The following is a 26,152-nucleotide window of genomic DNA, read 5'->3' on the forward strand; positions in this document are numbered from 1 at the left end:
TCTACATGATTTGAAGCATAGAAATTAGAAATGAAATTAAGAAGATATATTAGGTCGTCTTGCCCCTCCCTGGGGGAACAAACCTACAGCTGTTTCCCTTAACATATATTTTAGTGAAGTGTGCAGCCCAGCTTCAAATGATCCAAATGATGGAGCTTCCATCAGTTTTCAACAGGGACCTATTCCTTTCCTTACGTATCTGTCCTTTATTTTTTTTTCCTTTTTTTATTTTGAAAGAATTTTAACCTTTTTATCTATTGCCCATGTTTCATCTCATGACTTCCAGCACACCTCTTAATTGTTTTATAAACTCACTGGAGGAGAAAGGTAAATAGTTCTATGCATGCCACTGACATACTTCAAATAGCATCACAGGGTTCATTTCATGCTTTTGGCTGACTTAGAGGTTCTTATTCACTCCAGCTTCGTGATTTTAACTGTGTTTTTTCTGGAGGAAAGAAAAAAAAAAGGGTGGGGGGGCCTTTGATTAATAAATTCCAGGGTTTTTTTCAAATCTGAGTTTTTCAGACTCCCTGTCCTGGCTGTGTTTCAGCTTGAATTTGAAAGGCCCAGCCCACTCAAAATATCCTCAAGTGGTTTTTCTCACTCCCCTTGACTTTTCAACTTCAGTTTGCTGTTATATAATTAAAAAAATTATCAAAAGGGAAGGGTCACTTTAATGTGACATTATTCCCAAAAAATAAGTCTCCTTTCTTGGCCACACAGCTTCTTCTATTATGCAAGAGACTGTTGCTTTTTGGCTGAGTGGGCCCTGTAGATTTGTGTGACATTTATCTCGAGTTGTTGAGGGGAGAGGGTTGAATCTGTGCTGACTATCAGAGTTTTCTGGAAAATCTAGGGCAAACCGTATTTCCCAGTAAATTAACTTTTTCTCTCTAAGATATGTCCTTTGAGCAGGTCTGAATCTGAGAACAAAAATCCAGCCACTGACCCAGCACAAAACTGAGAAGGTACCCAAGGTTGAATTAGCACTGCCATATATGCATGACAGAGAAATGTATTTCTTTTTGCTGCTTTGCAGCTGTATAACGTGAAAAACTGTTGTGAGGTGTAAACAGCTTCAACTTCTCCACCCAAAGCACAAACACACAGAGGGTTTGACCAAAATCCCATCTTTATCATGGTATTTCACAGTCAGAAGCAGAAGATGTGAAGGTGTATGAGTAGATGGGGTTTTCTTGGCCAAGCTGCACTTGTCAAGAGTTTCAGAGAATCTTATGGAAACAAGATTTCCCATCTCAGAAATGCCTGGCTCAAAAGAGGAGCTGGTTTCTTGTATTCTCACACCTCCACACTGCCAGTAAACACAGTGAGAAAATGTGCACATATTTGGGATTCATCCCTCAAGAGCCCCTGGCTTCTTCATGCACCCCACAACCCACAAGAAGCACCAGAGCTCCAATATTTCTGTGCCTGATCCCCTACCTACAAATGTGCCTTGTAACTGGGAACTGCTGGGAGAATAGAAAGCCTGGCTCTCTAGATGGGGTGGAGAATACTGGGAATATTTTATGGGTCCTGAGACCTCCACAGCCCAGCAGAGCAGAAGTTTCTCATCCCTTCTCCATTCACACATCCCTCCCAAGTCTAACTCTGATGCCCTGAGCCTCCAGCCTCACAGAGCTTAATTTCCCATAAAACCAAAAAATAGATTCAAGGCCATATTAGGCATACTTAGAGATACTAAAAGAAGGTTCCAAGAAGTCTGAGCCCTTTCCTGAGTGCTGACAGACGTGTCTGAGTCACCTTGTTCTCTGCCATTCTCTGCTGAGTCACTTTATCCCAAAGCATCAGCAGCAAGAGGAGAGCAAGGAGCAGGAGGGAGCACAGCCAGCAGAGGGTAAGCAACAGGAGCAGAGGGCACCAGGCTGGACTTCATCCCAGCTCCTCTGACGTCTGTTCCTGGTGGGAAAAGTACTCTGGGAACACAGCTTGGCAGGAGAGAGAAGGATGTTGGTACCCAAACCAGGATACTCAGAAAGCAGCAATATTGTACCAAACTGAGATTGTATTTCAGAGTGGCCTCGTGGCAGAATGTGTGTGTGTGAGGGAGGGAATGTGTGCACATGTGTACAAGCTCTGTGTGCACACGCACACACTCCACACAGTTTTGTTTGATTTTGGCAAAATCGACCAGTAATTGCAAACAAACTGCACTTCTATTCAGCCCCCAAACCAGCTGCTTTCAAGGCTGCACCAGTGGGAACTAAAAGCATCACTGCCTGTTGCTACATGACCCAGTAACTTCAGATGCTGTACCTTCTGTTCCATCACAGTGCTTTCCATTTTCTGGCCAAAAGGAACATTGGGGTGCTGAGAGTCCACTCATCCACTTATTCAGGGCTCAGCACCACTTTTCAGGAGCACTATATAAATTCAGAAGTTGCCTGTAATAATAAATAACTGTGACAGGTACAGAAACAAAGCCTGTAGCTCTAAGGCTAGTGTTTCCCCCTCCAGAGAGGTTTTTGTTCCCCTGTGTCTGCAGGACAGAACATTCCAGCAATGTTTCAGCACTGATGGGCCCTCGAGCCTCAGCCAGGAGAAAAGTCAGCTTTCTGGCACAAAACCCTGCATAGCTCCTGGAACTGAGTGAAGAAAAGGAGAAAAGATGAAATACTTTGTTTACCATATCATGACATCACCATCATCACTGGAGAAAAATGCAAGTTCATCTTTCTTCCCGGGGATGGTCCCTATGACCCCAGTGATTATCCCTGCTGGATAGCACGGCACTGTCCTTCCCCTCCACACCAGCTTTTGTTTGACCTCGTGGCCACCAGCCCCAGCAGGGTGCAGATACAACCCACAAAGCTCCCAGGGCTGAATTCCCTTTGCAAGATGTGATGTTTTCCCTCTTGGTTGAGCCTGAACGTGCACCTGGAGCTGCTGAGTGTGGCTAGCTGTGCCATCCCCTGTGGGGTTCACGAGGTCAGGGAAGGATTTCTGCCCAGAAAGGTTTTGTGTTGCCCACTGGTTAATCATCAGCATGTTGCTGGCACTCAGAGCAGGGCAGAACATGCTCTTTACAGAAGTCAAACCATTTCCTCCAAGGAAGCAGTCACTTCAGCTGGCATCTGTCACTCTGGTGCACACAGGAGTTGTGGTTCTCTGGAAAACACCTGGCTATCAGGAAATGTTTGGCTCAATTCAAGCATGGCTAGGTTAGCAAAATCTTTTTCATATAGGGTTTCTTCTCCCTCCTTCTTCCTTTCTAACCCTGTCCCAAAAACTCCAGTTATTTGCAAAGGCTCTGCTATTTGCTACATATCTGTTTCTGTCCTCTGGTAACTGAGTAGTGTTTGAGGATCTCAGGGGACAGGATACCTCAAAACATCACATTTTGCCTTTTTTATTTCTTCCTGGTTCTGCTCCCATGGCCTCCCAACAGATTTGGTCCATCAGACCAGATTTAGTTTTCATGACAAAGAGGTTAAAGGAAAAAGGTGAGTTTTCTACTGGAAAAGGGGGCCACTGCTCTTTTCTGGGAACAAGGAGTGTCTGAGAGTGTGCAGAGCTGTGTGACTGTTCTGACACCCAGAAATGCAGTAAAAACACAGTGGTAAATGGTACTGTAGTCAGCTGAGATGTCCCTGCAGTGAGGATTTCTTCCACCTAACTGGAACTCAGATGGAGTTGTCAGAAAGCTCCAGTAAATCTTCCTACTCACACAAGAACAGAGCCAGGGGAGTGTTTTACTGCCCTGAGATGGGATGGAAAACCAGAGCTCCAAAATCCTTGCAAAGGCATCACCTCAGGAGGGGAAATGGTGTGGATCAGCTGAAATGTTCATTCTGTTCTTAATGCTACAGGCAACAGCAAAGCAAGATAAAACTGAAAAAAAAAAATCCAGATCTCATGCTTTCCATATTTGAAACCACTTGGAAGTGTTTTCAGGACTGGAAGATTTACTGAACTGGCCCTTGTACATACAAACACAGCCAGGTTATCTTAGATTAACATTTTCTGATTATGAAAACCTAATCAGAAAATTCCTTACCAAACATTTTACATAATTGCAGCTGCAAGAATATGCCAAAACAAAGCATAAAAAAAATCCTAGAAAAGATTCCCACCTGAATAAAATAATGTTTTGAAATAGTAGTTCATTAAGACACTGTTCTTATGGAAGTCAGAGATCACTCATCTCAAGGCACTGGTGGGAGCCCAGGCAAAAACATGTTCAGAGGTAGCAGCACCCAGTGCAGAATTACCACATCCCTAAACTGCATGTGCCAGATGGACTAAAGATCATTTGGTCTCCAGCAACCTCTTTTTTCATTATTTTCTGGACAAAAAAATCTCTGCTGTGTGGAGCTTTGTGCTGGAAATGAGCAGAGCACCCAAACCTGGAGGGATTTCATCAGGCACTGCTGCACAGCCTCCCTGGACACAGCCTTGCACCAGCCCCAGACAGCCCAAAATAACCTGAGTCTGTGCATGCAGACAGCCCAAATAATTCAGAAACATCAGCAGAGAAGGCCATTCCTCTCTGTGGACTCAAGGGGATTCAAGGGACAGTAATTCATTCAAATGTTGACTTGTTATTGGGCTGCCCTTCACAATTGCTTCAAGGGTAATTTTGGCCTCAACAGTTTCTTTAATTGAATCCGATTTGGATTTTTATTTGATTCATTTTTATTTGAGTTTTATTATTCAATTTAGCATTTAGTTTCAGTTGCAATCTGATTTTATTATACTTGCTCCTGGTGGAAAATGTATCCACCTATTACCAGCAGCACATAAATTCAGATGCTGTCTGGAGGAACATTCTCACACCTATGAGAGCCTACATTTCATACATAATATACCTACTTGTTGATAAGGCTTGTTGCACCACTCAGTGCCATGACCTTCCCAGAGGAAGTATTGATTCAGTGCATGATATGTCACAAAGACAAAGCACTGTGACTTTTCCAGCTGCTGTAATTCATGGTGTCTTTGGGGCTCATCCTCAGAGAGGTGGGGATGCTTCAGCCACAATTTGGATACTTGTGTTGATTGGAGGATATGTTCCTTCTCCAAAGAGCTGATATTCACATGTCCCCAGGGCTTCTTTTTGTATGAATAAAGGGCTCTGTTTCATAGATCTGCTTCCCATGAGGATTATAGATGCTGAAACAGCCCAGCAGTGTTGCACTGCAATGTTTGCACCCTGAAGGCATTCAGAGGAGCTGCAAGATTTCCAGAAGGACTGAGCACTCCTGCTGCAGCACCACCACATCCACTGCACTTCCAAGAAGCAAGCTGAAGCCAGGAAGGCTGTGGCTGTACCTTGGGGGACACTTTCCAGGCACTGGGGATAGGACAGGGCTGCCTCAGAGTCTCCATCACCAGCAGCTTGTGCTCCACATCTGGGAGAACAAGGGGAGCAGGTGACTCTTTAGGAGGCTCTTCCAGCCCTGTGATTTTACACTCACGCCCAGGATTTGAGTTTTGGGACCTGCCTGCAGACAGGGTGAGTTATCAGACACATCTGCACTGCTGCAGATCCACAGCAGCCCCATGCACAGCCTGGTTTCCATGCCACAGGGAGCTCCAAACTCCTGGGATCAGACAGAGCTGCCTGCCTTCAACCCAGGCTCACTGCAATAGAAAACAGCTAGATCATTCCAGATTCCAAGGCCTGCAGGCCAGATCACTTTTGAACACTAACAAATTAAGAAGGAATTCAGATTTAATTAATTCTCTTCCCCCCACCCTCCCCCCCCCGAATATAATCCAAGAGCTTTTGTAACATCTGAAACTTTTATCAGAGTTGACAATGGTATAAATACCTCCCTGCCAGCTCCTAGAGTGCTAGCAAACAATCTTTCATCAGGCAAATGAACTCTTACAGACAGAGCAAGATATAAACACCCATATGTAAAGCACATTCTCTGGACTGGGTCCACCATGAGCAAAACCCTCCTGCCTCCCTGGAACCAGCAACACAAACTCCCTTTATACATCTTAAGTGTCCACAGTCCAAACAATAACACATTACCATGCTCTTGACACTGCTGTCAAAATAAACAGCTATTTATTAACATCCTACAAGGCATTATTTTTAAAAGATATCAATCGAGCAATAATGTCAGAAAATAATATATATCCCTCTGTTCCAGAAAACAGCATCTCCCTTTTACTGAAGACAACATCTGGTCCAGATAACAGCTGCCAAGGGTAGAGCTGAGAGTCACTGTGATTGCTGTTGCTTGGTGGTTGCTGGAGTATTTTTGAGAATTACAGCATTTTTTCAGTGTGTGGTATCACTGCCAACTATTCCCTGGGATCCCAGGAGGACAATGCATTCCCCTCCTGCTCTCACTGGGTAAACAGAATAAAGGCTGAACATGGTGTTTGCTGTCACCCATCAAACCTGCACTAAATAGAAAAAGATATTAAAAGCTGCCTCCCCCTCTCTTTTTCTGAGTTAAAAACCTCCTCATCTTCACACAGGGAGATTTTTGCTGCCTTTTGTTCCTGTTGGTCAAGCAAATTTAAAGATATCAGGGAACTCTCTTGAGAAAACCAAGAGAGGAAACGTGAATGCAAAGTGAACTTCCAAACAAAAAGCTATTTTTAGTGGTGGGGGGAAGCTCTTAGCATTGGACAAACAATACAAGGAAGTTTCAGACACTGCTAAGGAGAGCTAATATCCCCTTGTCGCTGCCCCACCTAGTCTGGATACAGGAATGCTGCTGGATTCTCAGGCTTCCCACCACCCCCAAATTATCCACCTTCCCCTCAGCATGGTGCAAAAGTTCAGGGCTTGGGCTGAGAGCACCTGGTTGGCTCACACACACACACAGAGCACACAGAACCTCACCCTCCTGCTGGCACAGGTGACTCGAGGTCACAGTGTGACACTGGTGGCGCTTCCATCTCCAGTGCCACCAGATGTGGTAGCAGGGCACAGCTGGAAGCACCCACAGGGCTGAGGCCAAGGAGCAAAGCAAGTCTTGTGTGCCCCAGGTGCAGGATTGGGACAGAGCAGCTGGGCAGGAGCTGGAATGACCTGGGTGGCCTTGGGACAACCCAAAAAGGACTTTCCTGAACACAGAGCAAAATGTCTATCAATGGAGTCTCACTGGTGTCAGCAGCTGTAGATTCAGGACATAACAATGTCACTTGGGGAGCCCACATAGATCCCCCTTTTCACCTAGAAATTCAGCTCTCCACACCCACTGGAAACACAAATAACACATTTCTCTATCAGTTATCAATGTGCTTTCCTTTGGGGTGGAAAGATTGTACACAGGAGTTTGTCCAGTCCTTGCTCCAGCTGCTCTCCTGTTTATTTATTCATTTGCAACCAGAGTGAGTAGTCAGTGGACAAGAACAGCCAGAATTCCAAAATCAGTTAAATAAGACTACACATGGTGGACACTGTTTCCTTTGAGACTTCTCCCAGATCTTTGCATTTCCCAGAGACCTGAACCAGTATTCAGGGAACAAAAGATCCTGGGACAGAAATTTCAAGGAGCAGACGAGTTTTTACTTTTGCTGCTGGTTTTGCTGTGAGCTTATAAACACTTAAAGCCAGGCTTTGAAGACAGGGTCAATCAGAGGCTGGATGCAACATGGAACTGCACAAAAAAAATAGAAGCTATACAGGATTTCTCAAGTCCTTATGTGGCCCTGGTGCTTATATAGCTCACAGGAGGTCAGTCAGGGACATTTTGCAGATCTGCCTGCCAGAGGGAGAGAGGGATAATTATTACATTACAACTAAGCCTCACTCAATGTGCCCTTCCAGGGACAAAATTCAGCTTTGCACTGGGCCACAACAGAAGGAGTGTAACCAGCAGGTTGAAGGAAGTGTTTCTGCCCCTGTGTTCAGCACTGGGGAGCACAGGTTTGGATACTGCATCTGTTTTTGGGCTTCCCAGGACACAATCCTGAGGAAGGGGAGGGAGCCAGTGAGGCCAAAGCACATGGCCAGAGACAGCAATGGGGATACAGCTTCTGTGAGATTATGAGCTGACAGAAAATCAAACCTGCTCTCTCAAAAGTGCACAGCTAAAGACAAGTTGCAGCATGGGAGATTTAGATCAGATACAAGGAAAAGACAATTTTACCCAAAGAATGGTAAAACACTTGGACAAGAATTCAGAAATCTTATATCCATTTATTTTTTCAGCAAATCTTTATGAGTTACAGAGGGAAGGTCCCATCATCAAGCACCCAACTCTCTTTGACCTGCCCAGGTGTGCCTGGCCTGCTCCAGGAAAATCACTTTTTTTTTTTTTTTTTATCTCCAAATGTCACTTCTGTCACTGAATGAATCCTTTGGTAAGTTCTCCAAGAAAGTCACCTCTGATTTTGGAGTCTGATCCTCTCCTAGATGTTTTAAATCACTTAGTTCTACAGATGTTTTGTCCTTAAATGTCACCTGGGGGAGAGTAGAGGGTTGTTGGTTGCTGCTTCTTTCTAAATGTTTTTCACATCGTTTTTAATGGTGTGGGGAAACAGTGATTGCAAAAATCCTCCAAAGGAAAAACATAAATAATTTATTTCTGACCTGGCTTTTGGTTCCAGTGCAGGGTTGGTCTGTGTCTGCAAAGGGTTAAGGATTAGCTAATGGAAAACCTTTGAGCAGCTCTGATAACAGAGCATGGCAATCAGTGGATCCAGCTCAGGGCTGCTGCTCACACACTGCAAATCACAGGCACTACCAGCCTCATACCCTGCATGTTTGTGCTTCTGGGCTGCCCTGAGCCCTGCAATAACTCCTGAGAGTGCTTTGGGACCCCTGCCCCACCAGCTGGCAGATCTGCAGTGCCCCCCAAACCTCACAAAAAGGGGAAGCTGCTGTTTGAGAGCAGCCACTCCAAACTCCAGCAGTCAGGAGGTTTAGTGGAAACTGTGCACTGACTCTGAAACACTCTGGCTGTGGATTTGTACAGCTTTTTGAGAGGAGAGGTTGCTTGGTAGGGCAATGGTGAGCTCTCCAAGTATAGTAGGGAGTGGTGCTCAAGCACAAAGGTGCTGCAGCCTGAAAACTAAAATACACTGTGAAGGACAAGGCACTCACAAAATCAAACAGTTCTAGGATATTGTCTGTCTTTTATCCTCTGCTTTCTGCCCAATTCCATGGGTGGGTAGGGCAGCACTGGCTTGAGCACAGCACTGTTCCCCACACACCTGGGGCTGCTCCTGAAAAAGCTTCTTTGCACAGCCAGGACCAGCCTCACACCCAGGGGAGCCCAGATGTTGGGCACAGCTGGCACCCACATTAGGAGAGCCTCTTGAGGTTGCTGTGGAATTTGACCACTGTTGAAGCCAAGAGTGGAGTGGAAAAATTTCTTCTGCTCTGTCTTATGCTTTCATTCCAAAGCTGCACCTCACTGCTCTCTGTTCCAAAAAGAAACAGCAGTGCCACAACCATAATTCAGTGCAGCTGCTGTTGAACAGTGCTGGGGAGATGTAAAAACTGGTGTTACTATGAACACACACTTCACCTTTGGGGTTAAGCTGCCTGGTTTCCTTCCACTGACATGCAAAACTCACTCTTTCCCATTTTCCTCCGAAGATGAGCACAGCTGATGGTGCAGGGACAAAAGAACCCACTGGGGAAAGCCTGAGCCCACAGCACTCTGCTGATTCTGTGCATCACACCCAGGAGCACACAGAGCCCCTGTGACAGTGACAGTGGCACCTGATCCCCCATGACACCATTTACTTCTTATCCCCAATGGTACCCCCAGGTCTGCAGCTGCAGAAAGTGATGAGGCAGCTGCTGCCACAGTCTCTGGGGGTGAGGAAGCAGGAATTGTGTGGATCAGACCCCTCAGATGTTGGCAGCACAGCTGGCTCAGGGGAAGGTGTGAGGAACCCACCCTGCAGCCTGTCCCCCTTAGGAAAAGATGAAAACAAATTGAGTTTATAACCCTTTGTCAGCCTGTCCCAAGGATGTAACTCCACAAATATTTAGGTCAAATGGGGCACACCCTGTGCTGCACAGAAAGAGGAGGGAAGAAAACCCAGAGTTCAGCCCACAAATGCCACACTCTGAGCTGGATAAGATAAACTGGTGACAGTCACTTGCTATCACTGTGCCCTGCTGGCTCAGCCTGGGAGCTGAAGGTGACTTAGGATAAAAGTGAGGTGAATACTTGCCAGTGCAAGCCATCATTTTCAACATGACAGTCACAAAAAAATCCTGTAGTTAGTCAAAGAAAAACAAGGATGAACATAAACTAAACTAAGCTTCTCTCTGCTGATATATTTAAACTCAACAGTTTATATGAAAGATTCACCAGAGGGAAAATCCTGCCTGGATTCATGGGAGTGTGCCCACTTTAGCTCACAATAATGTCCCCACAAGGATGTTGTAAAGGTGAAAAGCAGCTGTAGAGGTTTGTGGTTCCTGTCCTATCCCAGGTTCCTTCCTTATCCCAGTCTGCTCCTCCCTGGGACAGGACTTGGTGAGCTCTGCCAGGTCCCCAGCCAGAGCCAGAACACCTGACAGCCACAGGCTGCTTCTTCCTAAGCCATGGCAGGTTTCTCAGGAATCACAGGAGGTATCACTAAGGTTCCTAATTAGCCTGGAATTTGATTTCTTCATGGCAAAGCCCCATCAGGATAAATCTCTGTCTCAGCAGTGCCTGGGGCTCTCCTGCCCCTGGGAATGGTGTTCACTGCCCATTCCAACACATGATGGAGGGAGGCTGTAACCTGGCCACAGGGGTTTGTCCAGAACTGTCCAAGGGCAGGCAATTAGGCTGGCTGCTCTTCCCTGCCCTGCAAACCCAGACCTGAGCCCTGAACAGGGCACAAACCTGCCCTGGCCCCAAGGCCACAGGTCCTGTCCTGTCAGCCAGGTGGGACAGAGGCAAATTCAGATGCAAGCTCCTGCTCTGGCCCAGTCTGAGCAAGGGGGCAGGGAAATCTCCTCTGTGGTTTGGCACAGAAGGGTGTCCCGTGTCCCTGGTGTCCCCAGGGTGGCACATGAGCACAGCAGAGACATCCCACAGCTCTGGGAAGGGGACAAAGGCCAGCTCAGAGGCAGCCCTGAGAGCTGGCAGCCTGGCCCACAGCTCTTTCCCTCCATCAGCTGTTCATCGTTTGCCTGGACTGTGTTAATTCACACATTTCTCTCTCCCAGCTCCCATTGTTCCCCAGCAGGGCATTGTCATGGGGCCAGGTCTATATTTATGACAGGATGTCAGCTAAGCTTGCAGTTGCCTCCTTTGAACTGGATACTTTTACCTTCTATGCTGGCAAGGATGCAATTCAACAGAAAGGTAGAAAAATAAACATATGTTTATTTAAGACACCCTTGCTTGTATCGAGAGGCACAAGTGGCACCTCTTCCTATTGGCCCTCCCACCCTCCCAGCCAGGAGAGCACAGGTTTTTTCATGACATAAACAAAAGATTATTTCCTAAGAAGATTGAGAGTTTCCTTTAAAGGGAAACAGAAAAAAAAGAAAGGAGGAAGGAATCTGCAGAATAGCCCTTAGGAAGTTGCAGCTCTAGAGGCCCTTTAGTCCCTCACCAGTAAAATGTATTTAAATATAGCATGGCCTGGCCAGAGCAGAGCCTGAGAAATGCCATGTACACAGCAAAGAAACCACTCTGCAGCCAGGGCCAGAGGCTGCCAGGCTTCAGCCTCATGCCCCTGATAAGAGCCCAGGGGCAACCAGGCAAAGAGCTGCACCTTTGAGTTGGTTGCTTCTAAAGGTTTGACTATTATTTATTACATTTTAATTTGTACACACTGCCTAGCTTCTTGTCTGTGCATCAAAGCAGTCAAAGCAGGCATGCAAAAGATTTTATCCACTGAAAGATGCTGCCAGCCAACTTCAAACCAAACTCAGGATATGAAGCCCCCACCTCCTCTGCCCCTCACCCTAGGACCACCAGGCTCTTCAGGAAAGGAGATGATCCCAGGAGGTTTGAAAAGCTCCAGCCTCATACTCCTTGCAATGCTGTCTCAAGACTGCTCTTGGCTGTGAATAATTTCTGTTATTTCTTGGACAACCAGAGCTCTGTGAAGTTATGCTTGCATGAACCCCCTCACCCTGCTGGGATCATGAACCTTCATGCTCAAATGCAGCAGGTTAAAAAGCAGGTGAGAAACATCTTCTTCTCAAAATAGCAATTTTTTGGAGGCAAAACTAGAATGCTTCAAAGCCTAAGTGCTGTTTATCTCATGGGAGATGCAGTTCTGCATCACATTCCTGTTTTTGCAATGGGTGAGGAGTGTACATTTCCTGTGATCTCCCCAGGCAGGGAAAAGGGTGATGCACCAGTGACAGGAATGGCTGGGAATCCACCCCACTGATGGGAATAGGGACATGTGCAGTCAGGACTGGAAGACCCATGAATAGGAACTTCAAGACACAAATGTTTCATCCTGGTCAATTTTGCTGTCATAGTTTCCAATGGGATCAGCCCTGGATTGAATTTACCTCTTTCCCCTCCATCTCCCTGGAAAATGGCTCACATTGTGATGGTGGAATTAGCCAAACTGAGCCTTCCAGGCAGAATGTGGGCAGGAGTGTTTTATCCAAAATTGGTTTGGAGCTGTACCATGTCACCTCAGTCTCCATTCAGTGCTGTACCTGCTGTGGAGCCACACGGTGACTTTATGCTCCAGGACACCCTGACCTGTCTCCCACACACTTTCCAGAGCACACACAAGTATTAACTGCATTCAGCTGTAATGAGAAGCTCTGAAATAACTCAGCCTCTCTGGCAAGAAACTTCTGTTGTAACAACAGGCTTTGGCCATGGATTTATCTGCCATGGACCCTGCTTCCCACACAGCACAGGGCAACTGCAGCAGGATGAACCCTAGAATGCCATAATATAAGCAGGAAGGGCTGTAATTTGAAGACCTTTCCACAACAAGTAAGTAAAACAATCTCCTCTTTCAGAAGGCAAGATGCTTCTAGCATAAGGGTCCTTTAAAACAATATACAGAGCTGCTGAACAGGAGTCATGGGGGGACCCTCTCTGATCCTCAGTTCATTCTCAGATTGAGCTGATAGCTTCTCTCTGACTGCTCTAATTCATACAGAGGAGCTCCAGGTTTTATTGCAAATGCAGAAAAGGCTGCACATCCTACTGGCTGTTTCCTGAGCCATTTGCAAGGATAATGGCACTGGCACAGAACATGTGAATTTGCTCCTTGCTTCAAATAATCAGTGTCCTGGTACCTCAGTGTCCCCTCTCCAGATGGAAGCTGGTTCTGCTCAAGCTGCATTTCCCATCCTCATCCCCAGACTCTTTGGGGAATTCTCTTCAGATATCAAAGATCAATATTAGAACAAGCTGCAGCTGTATCAGACGAGCTTCAATAAATGACAGAAAACACCAGGGCAGACATGACAATTGTCTTTACTCTGTCCAGGCTTCATATCTGGGATCCAAAGTTAACTCTGGAAAAGGCAGAAAGCCAGTTTATATTATGGTTATGTCAGACTAGTTTTATCCCTGGATTCAGGGCAAGTAGACATACTTCATGGCAAGAAAAACTATTCTCAGTCCTCTACTGCAGTTTGCTCACTATTTCTTGCCATCTTCAGACCTAGCCATCTTTTAAAATCAAAAAAAAATCTGGGCAGTAATAAGAGATTAGGAGACCATAAAAAAAAAGGTGAATAGTGACATAATCTAGATATAAAGACACACCAGTAAATGGCTACTAATGTATTTTGCAATTATATTGATAAGGCAATATCTAATACCAAAGCCCCACTTCTAATGTCAGAAAAAGGCTTTCAATGTGCAAGAAGCCTTTGTTAACCTCTCACCCTGAGGAAATCACCACTGGTCTTCAGGGAGGTGCACTACACAGAAAACCCTCTGTGGATTATATGTCACAAGAGCTTTGAAAACCTCTGTTACAACTATGGGGGTTTCTAGCACAGGGACACTGACAAAAATCTGCCTTTGTTCGATGCCTAAATACTAAATATTGTTGGTTTACTGCAACAGCCAGAGATGCTGCAGGTCATGGCAGAGCCAGGAAGACCCAGGGCTTTGTGGATGGGATCACAGTGTCCAAGGAAAATCACACAGCCCATCCAGACTGAGCCTCACTCTGTTAATTCTGTGCAGTGGGGCTCTGGAAAAGGACGTTTCTCAAGGGGAAAAGGGATCCTTTAGCACTGGGTTGAAGATGATTTGACTGTCCACATGTGAGCTAGATGAGAAGATTGTAGAAAAGTGTTTCTCACTCAGTTATAGGATGGTTTGGGTTGGGAGAGACCTGCCATAGTCAGGTGGCTTCAAACCCCATCCAAACCAGCCTTGAACAATTACCTTTAACAGGGACTAAAAAATCACAATGCTTGGCAGAGTGCAAGCAGCAGAAAGAGAGTAGGAAACAGCAAGGCCCAGCTCTTCTACAGGGCTGATTTCATTGCTGCAAACCAAGTTTGGAGCAGAGGAAACAACACTGTGCAGCAGAAATCAGTCACCATGGGCGCTCTACTTCAGCCAGTGCTTGAGAGAAATTTATGGCTAATCAGGAACATGACATTATTGTGCCCAGCCAAGTGCAGATGTGGGCTTGCATAAACCTTTCCTTATCACTCCTGAAAGGGATGTGCTGCAGTCTGTCACTGCTCAATAAACAATTCCATGGCCAAAATCTCAAGGCTGCTGCACCGTGTCCCGATGATCTGCACTTTCCTTACACAGCATCAGAGAAAGATGCAACAACAAACACATGACAAACACATGGCCACAGCCCTTTTGGGCTGATGGGTTTCCAAAAAGGGGCAAATGTTGATTACTCATGTGTGTTATTTTGCCTACAGAGTCTGGAGTCATCCAAATTCTAAAGAAGCCAGTGAAAAATCTCCCACTGGATTCGCTGGGCTTTGCATCTGCCTTAAGAACAAATTTAAACTACCACCCAAGCATAGGCTGTGTTTTGGGGAAAGACAGAAAGCTGGAAAACATTCCAATTCACCAGTCCTGTGATTTTGGTCTATATTTTTATTAACAAATTTTCACTGTTATTAAAAAAAAAAAAAAAAAATTATTGAACAACTGGTCCACTGAAGTTTCCTCTTCATTTTTTTAATATAAAAGAGTTGCTGGGGGACAGGTGCATGGCCTTTACAGCCATTTTTCCTGATTTCACATTTCTCCTTTGTTTTCCCTGTCCCTCATGTTTGGCTGGCCACCAGACTGGCTTTTCTGGGATGCTGCACTGAGCATTCCCCATTTAGACACGGGGAGGGGCTGGAGAAGACATCTGGTGATTTTCTTCCAGCAGATTTAACATGAAAATGGAGCTGGGGAAAGAAAAGGTAGCCTTTCTCAGGCCATATCCTGCAGCAGCCAGGGACCCACCTGGTCCCTGAAGAGCATTAGAAAATCCTCAATGTTTTGATTAGAAAATCCTCAATGTTTTTCCCTGAGCAGCAGGGAAGAGCCAGAGCACAGTTAACTTCACCTAGCTGCTCCCTAACTCTCACAGCTCCACAGAGAAGCTGCCCAGGGCATCCATCAGCCCTGGGGCAGGGAATAGAAGCAGATCTCCCTCCCCTCCACTGCTGGAGCTTGAACTGGCTGGAGGGGAGCTGAATGCACCTCAGTTTCCTCTCTGTGTGTGCTCAGAGCTCAGGGCATAGGGAGCAGGACCAGGCCAGCAGCACATCTTGGAGGGCAGGGACAGAAGAGCCCATCTCACCCAACTCCATCCAACCCAAACAAAATAATTTTGCCTTTTTTCCACAGAGAACTCAGTTGTCACAGGGCTTCAATCTCTTTTTAGACAAAGGTGCAGTGCCACGTGCATGGACTGGAAACCTTCTGTGGATGATTTCAGAGACTCAATCTGGAGAAAGTTAGAGCTCTATTAGGAATATTTCTCTTCCCTGAAAGTTTATTCAGCTGTAACTCTGAAAGTTATGTAAGGGAACAAGACAAAATTAGAATATTGGATAAAAATAGCACTAGAAGAAATGTTCATCTTCCTCCAGAATTTTGAGGCCACTTTGGGGTCTCTTCTGGTTCTTCACCTAAAGCAGTCCTTGCTCTAAGCTGGCATCTGGCTGAATGCCATGGCATTTGCAATGCCCAGGCAAAAAGTCACCTAGGAGGGTAATAGCCTGCTTTCATCCATTTGTGGCAATGTCCATGGCTGTGCTCCCCAGCCCTCAGTGCTTTTCTACAGAGCTTAAACCCAGGTCCTGACAGTGAGTCAGCACCGAGCTGTCAACCCAAGCTGAAACCTCCAGGAAGCAGAATGTTCTCTCTGCATACTTTGTGTACCACTCAGTGCATTACATAAACTCCCAATGGGGAGAGCCACAGCAGTGCTTTGGAAGGATGTATTTATTCCAGCAGTAATTCTACCATTTAAACTCTCTGACAGCTGCTGTGGACAAATATGCAATAAAAATCAAAGCCAATTCAAAGCTGGTATTCAGAGGTGGGAGGCTGTGTAAGCATTTGGGTTCTGGGCCATGCTGTGTGTTTAGCATTCAGACAGTGTGCAGGACTGCAGCATCCCTGTTCCACACTCAAGTCAAGCCCAAGTCACTTTGGCTTCACTTTCCAAGCTTGGCTGTGTGAAGCTAGAGTTCTGTCTCCCATTATCTGAGCATTTGGCTGCCATGGTCTAAAACATGACTGGCCCATGACAAGCAGCTTGTAGGAAGAAGAAGCAATTTGAGCATCCTCAGCTGCTCCAGTTCACACCTTCCCTGCTGCTGCAAGCTCCAGATCCTCTGTCAGAGACAGGGACTGAGAGCTGAGGCCATAAAAGCTCCAGTCACTGCCAGGGCTCTCTGTCAGGGTATCCACACAATGCCCCTATTCACATTTAGGAGAAATAAAAGTAGCCTGTGCTGCAGAGGTCCTGAGCTCGCTACCATTCCATCCCAGAACCACAGGAAAATGTAGGTCAGGAGAGACCCCTGGAGGTCAGCTAAACCAGGCTGCCACAAGGACAACCTGACACTTTTCCAGATGAGCTCATGATGACACACTACTCCCAACCTGAGGCCAGCAGAGAGACCCTACAACCACCACATCCTCCCTTACAAATCACCCAGAGCAGCAGAACTTCCTCTGCTCAGAGCTTTAGGGGGAAGTCAGGGACATTTGCCACAAGCCACCTGCCCACATGAAGTGGTAAAAGGGACCCACGTGTCAAGGAGCCCTACTGATTTTGGGGAGTTATATGTGACTGGCTCACTTAGCAATATTACATCAAATCCCTGCTGTTTGCAGCACTCAGGAGGAATTCCAATTATTCCTCCCTCAAAAGAGCTAAAAGTGCTGTGTGTCCACACAGCCTGCAAAGTGGTTCTTGAAGCAATCACCTCTCCAAAATTGTGCACTACTTCAAGCACAAATGGTTGTTGTTCCTACCCTCAGTAGGGTTTCTAACCTTTGGAGGGTCTGTGTTATCTGCAGGGGTAAATACACAGAAAGTCTGGATATTTTGTTAAGTAACAAGAGGTTTGTACCATACAGCCACTGAGATGGACAATCTGACCCCTTCCTTTTATTGAAGCCCTTCTTTCATTTACAGCAAGCATCAAGGTTATGCCAGTAGTCAAATAAATTGCTTTTCTGGAGAGATCTATAAAAACTGGTTTCAGGACCTGCCAGGACACATGCACTGCAGCTGGTCAGCTGTGGAAATACTTTACTGTCTTTGACAGAAAATGCCATTTTTATCTGTAATCTTCTGTTACACTTTGTCTCAACAACCTGTGAAGGAATTTGCACAAGATCTCTTACTGCTCTGAGCTGCCTTGCCAGTTCTCAGTACTTTTGCTGAGCTGGTTGAAAGAAAAATATACACAGCAGAAAAGGATCTGTGAGTAGAACAGGGAGGAAATTGCATCCTGGAGCAGAGAAGGCTTTGAGTGATGTTGTCTTCAGTCTCCTGTGAAGCCAGGAAATTCATGACCCTTTCCAAGCCCAAACTCTGCCCACCTAGGCTATCAGACCATATTATAGCTGCCATCAGTTTTGCTCAATTCTTTCCTTGATCTGGTTCTTCCCATGACACTTGTCAGCTCTCCCTTGTCATTTCTGCCCCCTCTTGGATTCCCAGTATTTGAGACTGGGCCTGTTTTATCTTTACAATACATATTAGCAGAATCAAATAACTACACCAAAAAAAAAAAAAAGCCTGGAAACCCACAAAGGCAGCTGACTTATGGCCTGTGTCAGGTTTCAAAATTCTTTGCAATTTAAAGAACAAAGGTCCTTGTTGAAATGTTCACAGTGGTGTGTCTTCTGGGACTGACATTGTTTCAGAAGCTTCTGGAGGAACTGGATTCATCTGTGGTTTGGGGCAAGATAAGCACAGCAGGTGTCATCCCTGTCTCCAGCATCTTGGATCCTCTCCAAGCTGATTTCCATCCTCCCCATTCCAACAAAACAGTGATCACAAGGGTCACTGATGACATTTTCTTGGCCAATTCTCTATTCTCTTCCACTTTGGCCTCTGTTTGTGACACTCTTACATCTTGTCTCAGCTTTCATGATCCCTTCTCCAGCATTTCTTTCCTGGGGGTGCTTTGCATATTGAGCAAATTAAGGGATCTTCCCACTGGTAATTGGATTCAAATCAAAGAGGGGTGGGGATGTGTTGGTTCATAATTTTCTACTTTGAACCAAACTGTCATAGGAACTTGTAAATGTGTATTCTGGATTATCAGACTGAAAAGAGCAGAGTGACCCCAGACTCATATTCTATATGTGATGAAGCTGAGGCACAGAATACAGCAGCACTGGAGGTACAGCTCAGATCTCTGTACTTGCTGTCCTTGCTCCAGAAGCCACCAGGTTGAGGCAGACTATTGACCAGAGGGGAATTCCTTCCAAAGCTGAGCTTGCACAGTCTGTTCTCAGTCAGGGTTGAGGGTTTTCCACTCCCTGCAGGTTCCACATGTCTGATCAAATGGGACAGCTCAGAGGAAAGTCCAGCAGATAGCAGCCACACAGGTAATTCTAAGGGACTCCCAAAAACTGAAATGTGAGTTTTCCAGGAGACCAGATAACAGAGGAATGTTGTGCAAACAGCACAGATTCACTCAGCAGGAACTGAATGGCAGTGACACCCAGACACCAACATGCTGATGGTCACAAAACCACAGGACAGGCTGGAAGAGACCCCAAAAATCATCTGGTTCAAGCTTTGATGGGAAAGGGAGCCCAGACAAGACTATGCAGCACCTCTAACACCTCCCTGGGCAAGTTTGACTGATTATCCTCATGATTTGTAGCTCTTACTCTGTAATATTTCTCTCTTATATTAAGATGATGGGATCACCCTGCCAACAAGGAAGGCCTTTTCTACTCCATAGGATTTATTACTGACAATCCAAACAATGTGAGGGATTGTCTCATTTTTCTGCTGCTTTTTCCTACTGTCCATTTCAAGGTTGTGGAGCAAGATCCACCCAGGTGCAGATGTCAAAAGCAATATTAAGAAGGTCATCTCTGGTCACAAGCAGCTCTAATTAACAGTGGGATGCAGTCTTTTCCTTAGTCTCAAAGCACAGCACTTGAAATATCCTGTAGGATTAAAACAATGCCCACTACAGCATTTCTCCCCCAGTTTTTGGGAAGAGGGCCAGACAACCACCACAATTAGTCATACATTCCAAATGCAGTCCCCATTCTTAGTTTCAGCCTCATGCCTGTCCTCATGTTAAGGATGAGGCTACAACCTCCACCCCAAAGAGGGTCTTTGCCTCAGTCACACACTATCAATCAGTCTGGCTCTCAGTCATGAGGAAAGATGCTTTCCTTCCTTCCACCTCCTATTTGGACCTTCACCTTCCCAGTGGGATTGTTCTGCTGGGAAAAGGAAGACAGGAATAGACAGAAAGAAACATGTCAATATGTGCATTGAAGAGGAATGAAAAACAAAACATAATGAAATACCTGAAAGCACAAGGGAATTTGCTGGAAACTAGAGGAGAGAGGAAAAGAAGCAGCTACTACACCTTTTACTGCTGCACATGGAGTTAGTTTGGAAAAGTTTCTTCTCCCTGTCCTGCTTCCCTCCCCCTGCTTTCCCACTCCCCTGGGGAGGGGAAGCTAGAGAAGGTATCATTACAATATTAATCACCTTGAAAAGGGTAAAAACCCCAGATTTTAAAACCACTGCAAGAGGGAGAAGCATCTTTAGGGGAAAGTTCAAACAGCTCCTTTTGCTTGAAGACTGCTGGAAACAATATGGCAATCATTATTTTCTCTCTCTCCAGTTCAGGGTCATTCATTTAATTCACACATGATGAACAACAGACATGCACATAGGTCCAACAGCAATATTAAGGCTGTCTCTCTTGCCAAGAATCATGCCACTAAAAAGCACATGTGTGAGTCTGGAAAGGGTTAATGGGCTGCTGGGGGCTCTCTTCTTGCACAGAGCTAAAGGAGGGGCAGCAGCTCAGATGGAGAACATGCTTCACTCTTACTGTGACTACCCATGGACATGGCAAGATGGGTTCTCTGGGAGGGTGGAGGACCCTGTCACCTTCAGCTGAGCCACCTGCACTCACCCTGGCTGTGGCAAAACCTCCTGGAATGCATTTGGAAGCACAGCATCAGACCTGGTGTGGAGAATCATCAAGTCAAACCTGTTTTTTGGGTAAACCCTGAAGCCTCATGAGAATGTTCACACCATAACTCCAGGAAAACCGGATCATTTTTTACCCTTGTGTGGGAGTATCTCTGGTGACAACCAGCCTTTGCTCCTCTCAGACAGGGCAGATTTCCAAAATAATAGCTCCCTTTCCACATGGACCACCAAACACTTGGGTTTTCTGGAGAGCCCTGACTGATGGTTCTGCACTCTGCAGTAGAATTAAAATGAAACCTGTCATCCAGCCCCAGAGTCTCCCATCCTTTGGCATCAGGCAGATCACTACAGAGGCTGCTGTCTGACCTGAACTCTCCCTTGCATCTTCCCAGTGCCATGTGCTTGCTCTCCACACAAACAGCCCGTGCCACTGAATTCTTGGTGTCGTTCTGACCTGGAGCACTGAGCCCTGTAGCATAAAAGGGATTTGACTTTAACCAGAAGCTATTGCATGCTGGAGGAGGGTATTTCCCACTCTGGCTCTGGCATTGTCTGCTTGGTGACCTCGAACAGGTAGTGTTACCTTTCTCCATCTCTTTGTTAAACAGAGACACTGGCACTGATGACTCCTGTAAAGCACTTTGGGTCTAGCAGCATAAAAAGCCAGGTGCTGACATTATTGTGCAGCCAGCATTTACTCTCATCTGCTTTAAATCTTCATTTTCACTGAATGACCCCTTTGTTCCTCTATTATGAAACACTGCAAGTAGACTCACAAGAGCCCACAGAAGTGAGAAGTGGACACAGTCTGATGGAGAGCCCCTGCAGAGCAGGACATCCAGGGGAGAAACCCTGGAAGGGACCCTGGGCTCCATGGACTCCAGTGGGAATTCTGCCAAGGGGGTGACTATTTTATTGCTGATTCACAGCAAATGATAGCAAGAGAAGCATTTCACAGCGTTTTCTAATCTGCTTCTTGAGGGTTTAGTCATCCCAAAAGCCACTATGAATAAGGATTACTCTTCCCTTTCAGCAAATTGATCTCTCATGCAAAGCTCTGCCCAGTTAACGATTTCTTCTCTGCATGGTGGGAGTTTTTGTTTTTCTGGTGAAGTTACCACCACCTGTGGCCAAACAACACACTCAAGCCCAGTAACCTTTCAGAAAGATGACAGATGATGTCTGCTGCTCATTCCATGTGTTTTTTGCCCAGTATGGTCTCTGAGGAAAGGAAGAAGGTGCCAAAACTGAAATAAGAAAGATAACATTGGTAAATGTCAGAGGTCCCTGGTGAGTGCAGAGATCTCAAAGACTTGGGAATGCTGAACAGATGACTCACTGGGAAGGGTTGCCACACGTCCTGTTTTTGACAGATGGGACACTGGCTTACTGTATTTAGGATCCTGGTGGCATCTAGAGGCCTTGATAGTGAAGGTGATGACTTTGGGGCTTTGTGGGGTAGAAATTATCATGCAGGATGAGGAAATTTGATTTAATGTACAACTTTGAGGTCAAATCCTTGCATTAATATTTTGGAGCTGTTTGTATCCAGGGCCTGGTTTACATGCTGAAGGGCATCTTCCTTGCTGAAAAGACAGATTTTGCATAGTTCTGCATGCAAAAATACCAGTTCTCTGTTGAAATGCTATATATATATATTTACATTTTTATAGAGCCTGCTACATCTCCCAATCATTTGGATCCACATTTCACACCTGTCCTGAACTTAACTGGACAATGCAGAGATTTTTGCCTTAGTCCCACGGACAGATTTCAGAATTATTTCTGTTCAGGTCAGACCAAAAGCAATTTTTATATTTTTTTATTTCTGGCATTGAAAAATATGTCGTGTTGAAAAATTAGATTCATCATTTCCAAGTGAATAGGCAATGTATCCTCCATGTGAAATGCTGAAATCACAATCCAACTTTCCCATATTTCCCTCTGCATTTTCAGCCAAAACCACTGGCTGGATGCAAAAGTACACGAACAGCCCTAAATCCCACCCTATTTCTAATTGAGTTCACTGTTCAACAAATAAATAAAGCCATGCAGCTCTAATGTAATGATGTTTGTGATGACATTTTCCACATTCTGCTCCAGATCTCTATGTCATTTATCCCACCACAAGCTGGTGTAACATACCCTACAGCAGGATGAAGAGTTTGGAGTCTGCTACTGTCTGTGAACTAAAACAGAGCTGGAGTGCAATCCTGACCTCAGACAATAGCAGCCTTGCCACCAGCAGAAGTGGGACCAGTTTATCAGGCCAGGATTTCTAACTCAGGCATTAGAGGCTTGTGTTTTTGACAGTTTTAATCCAGAAGCCCTGAGCTCACTACCATCATCTGTGGGTGTGATTACATGGGCAGACAGGATAAAGCTGGAGCACTCAGAGTATTTCTGCTCCACTTCTGCTCCCAAATTTGAATCTGTAACTCAGCTGGACCTGTCCAGCCATTTAATTGCTCTTCTGGGGACAGTGACCCATGGCAAACACACCCCAGTGCCCTCCCATTTAACATGGTGCTGATGGAATACTAATTTGTCCACTTCCCCCTCCCCTTCTTATCCAGTTGAAATAATAAATATTTTACTCATGATTTATTGGATTTCAGTTTGTTGAAAAGATCCTCCAAACAAATGAAGTTTTAATGGCAACAAACACCAGCCGTAGCGCATTAGAAAATATAAACAGCACGGAGACCATTAAACAAAAACCACTTTGGGTACAGCTGACACAGGGCTCAGCAATCTTCACCTCCTGAGGCCAGGGACAGAGGGTCACAGCAAGTCTTTCTCTGGGAAAGAGACCTGGCAGGATCATGGATTTGAGTCCTTTGGGTGCTGAGGGCTGCAAGAGAGATTTTCAAAGTGACCAGTCCAGACTTTGGGCAGCTCAGGACCATGGGCAAGACCTCAAACACTGAATCCCAGGATGGTTTGGGTTGGAAGGGACCTTAAGGACTGTTTAGTTCCAACTTCCCCTGCCGTGGGCAGGAACTTTCCACTGGGATCAGGCTGCTCAGAGCCCCACCCAGCCTGGCCCTGATGAAAGGTTCATTCTAGAGAGGAAGAGCCAAGGCAGCCCCACACTCTGTTCCCTTCCTGCTGCCATGGCCACTGCACTGCCAGCCCAGTCCAGCCCTCCAGCTCCCTCCTTGTGCTCTCCTCCCAACAAATGGGCTCAGGCTGGAGCTCCATCACTGCCTGGGCTCCTGCACAGCCCCCAGCACTGCCTCACAGATGAGCACACGGCCCTGAATGGCTCTCACTGCAAGGATGCTGATGTGCACCTCTGCAGGGCAGGTAACTGGGGCTGTTTCACCCTGCTGTGGAAGATGGATGCATCACCTGAGCACAGCTAAGACGAGTCAGCACAGGTAACACAGAGTATTGTCACCCACTCCCAGCACACCCAGCGTGCTCACAGCCTGTCCTGTCTCCTTCACACATCTGTCACATCTGTCTGCATGGTAGGAGTGAGTTCTGTGTGCCTGGGTTTGTTCTCAGCACACCCTGCCCTCCCATCACACTGGCCAGAACAACGGGTTGTGCAACCACTCTTGGAGCCAGTGCTGTCAAAACAGGCAGATCACTCAACTGCTTCTAGCAAGATGATTTTTTTTTTTGTCTGGCTCATTTTGACAGTATCAGAGTAGAGAGGGAGTACTGGCACAGCTACATCTGCTGGAGCAGGCAGAGACCAGGTGGAGAGACAAAACAATTCCTTCAGAGCAATCACAGCAAAGTCCAGGTAGAAAAGGATTAAGAAGAGTTGTCCAACAACACAACATTTGTCAAGCCAAGTCCGAGGATATCTCTGCAGAAATCCTAGGGTCTCATCTATCCACAGCCTTTTCTTAACTCATAGATGCTGTTCCAAACAGCCTTGGTGAGTGCACAGCTGGGTTTGCCACCTTTTATTCAAACAAGGGAAGCATGGACCAGTAATGTGTTCCAGAGACTGGAAATCAGGATGTTTTGATTTGAGATAAAGTACAAAACATGTGTGAGTGACCAAAGACACCCTGCCTGAGCCTTTCAGGAAATAAGTGATTTAAGACATTTTACCATAAGAGCAAGAGTTTACTGTCAATAAACCATTGTTTACTGTCTACACAAGAGCTGTGGCTACTACTTTATTCAAACATTCATATTTTGTCTACTTAATCCATTCCAAGTCACTGCAAACAATTTCCCTTTCATCAGCCAGGGATGCCTGGGAAAGGATCCTGTGTGTCTGTGCAACCCAAGCTGCACCTTGACATTCCCAGCATGTCCAGGGCTCCAGGATGCCCCTCCAGCCCTGCATGTGCTCTGCCCTGAGCACTCACCTCTCTCCTGCTCCCTTTCCCAGCTCCAAGGGCAATCAGCAGGATTCACACAGCACTTTCCCAAAGCCATGAAATGAAGTCTGCCTTCCAGGAGTGTGGCCCCTGCCCACACAGCTCATGCAAAATTCACATTTCAGCTCATCCCTGCAGCTCCCAGTCTAAACCCATGCAGTACCAGCATGGTTCAGATGACAAGTAATGAAAAATAATGAGTTTCAGTTAAATAAAAATGACTATAAAGCCCACAACAATCCACAGCAAAATTCTAATTCTACTCCAACCTGTGGGCTCACCACTGGGAAAAGTCATAATCCAGCTGATTGTAAAGCACATGCCCAATATTCACAATCAGATTTATTTCAGGGTCTAGAAAATCACAAAGTCATCACTGTGAGCACCACGCTGAGCTGTGTACTGAAACACATCATAATTAAACTGCAGCAGACCAGAATTGTTCAGGGAATGAACAATGTCAGGAGCACAAAGTGGCCAATGTGGATTTGCAACAATGGTTGCAGGGCAAAAAACATCCATGTGTTTGAATTATGAGCATGTTAATTTCATTTTTAATTCAAGATCAGGACAGGATTCACCTTAAGAAGAAGGCAGCAAGAAGGATGAGGTAGGTAAGTGAAGTTATTAAAATAATTACTTATAATAGCAAGGGAGAAAAACAGAGAAATCAACATACATTCACTGAGGAGGATGTAGATATAACCAGAAACAGCTCAAGGTTCTGTGATGAACAATCCCACACTGGTAACAAGCCTGATGCAAAGCCCATCAAAATCAAGGTCTTTCCACTGACTTTGCCCTTTGTGACTGCACAAGCAAAACTTTTCCCATTACAGACTGTCTGCTACAAAATCTTTTCTGTTTCTCTACACATTTTTCCACTGTTCTTAATAAAGTAATTTTCTAACATTATGTTAATATTTAAAAAAAAAAAAAAAGAAAAGAGAAACCCTTCATAAATACACAATCAAGCCTGAGGTAATTTTCCTAAAATAATTTTTTAAATAAACTGCTCTGTACTAACTTCAGTCACTTCAAAATGTGCTTTGAAACTGAAGACTGTGGAAAAGTTAAAGAAGTGATTGCTGATAAATAGTTCCACATGATTTATCGAATATAATATCCTTCCCCCCACAACAGAGTGATTTTTCAGATCTTAGGGCATGGACTTTTTGCCTGCTAAGAGATGTGTGCTGAGGTTTAATAAGGTATTTATATGCTAAAGAGCTTCCTCCTTTTCCTGTATTGAGCATCAGCAGTATTCTTCTAAATAGAAA

The sequence above is a fragment of the Oenanthe melanoleuca genome, chromosome 8 (genome assembly GCF_029582105.1).
Source record: "Oenanthe melanoleuca isolate GR-GAL-2019-014 chromosome 8, OMel1.0, whole genome shotgun sequence".
Taxonomy (NCBI): domain Eukaryota; kingdom Metazoa; phylum Chordata; class Aves; order Passeriformes; family Muscicapidae; genus Oenanthe; species Oenanthe melanoleuca.